The sequence below is a fragment of the Penaeus monodon genome, chromosome 22 (assembly GCF_015228065.2).
Source record: "Penaeus monodon isolate SGIC_2016 chromosome 22, NSTDA_Pmon_1, whole genome shotgun sequence".
Taxonomy (NCBI): Eukaryota; Metazoa; Arthropoda; class Malacostraca; order Decapoda; family Penaeidae; genus Penaeus; species Penaeus monodon.
Window position 1 is genome coordinate 37,933,291 of NC_051407.1, and position 310 is coordinate 37,933,600.

Below are 310 nucleotides of genomic sequence, written 5' to 3' on the forward strand. Positions count from 1 at the left end.
TTCCAGTCTTTCGGTGCCTACTTCATGCAAAATGCTTTCACTTGCACGCTCGTCTAGCGTAGAACTCATCTGTAATTAAACTTGTGCTCTCACAGACGAACACGGAAATTGGCCATACTATGATTATATGGCGTTATAGATTTCTGTTGATAGACTGGTCTTTCCATATGAATGGTACGTTGCCAGCGCCAATCTTCTTTGACCAGTCTACTTTCTCTGTCTTGACTGATTTTCAGCATGTAAAATGATTCAGCGTTTGCCATGATTTGAGGCGCTTGATTGATTCCTACAAGAATAATTTTCGTCTATT

At 40.3% G+C, this 310-nt stretch overlaps 1 protein-coding gene across 1 annotated transcript in view; it reads right to left on the bottom strand.

Annotated features, from left to right (window-relative positions):
* The window catches only part of LOC119587617 (carbohydrate sulfotransferase 8-like), a gene marked incomplete at its 5' end in the record, with an annotated part of 13,185 nt that overhangs the window by 9,985 nt on the left and 2,890 nt on the right, over positions 1 to 310 (bottom strand).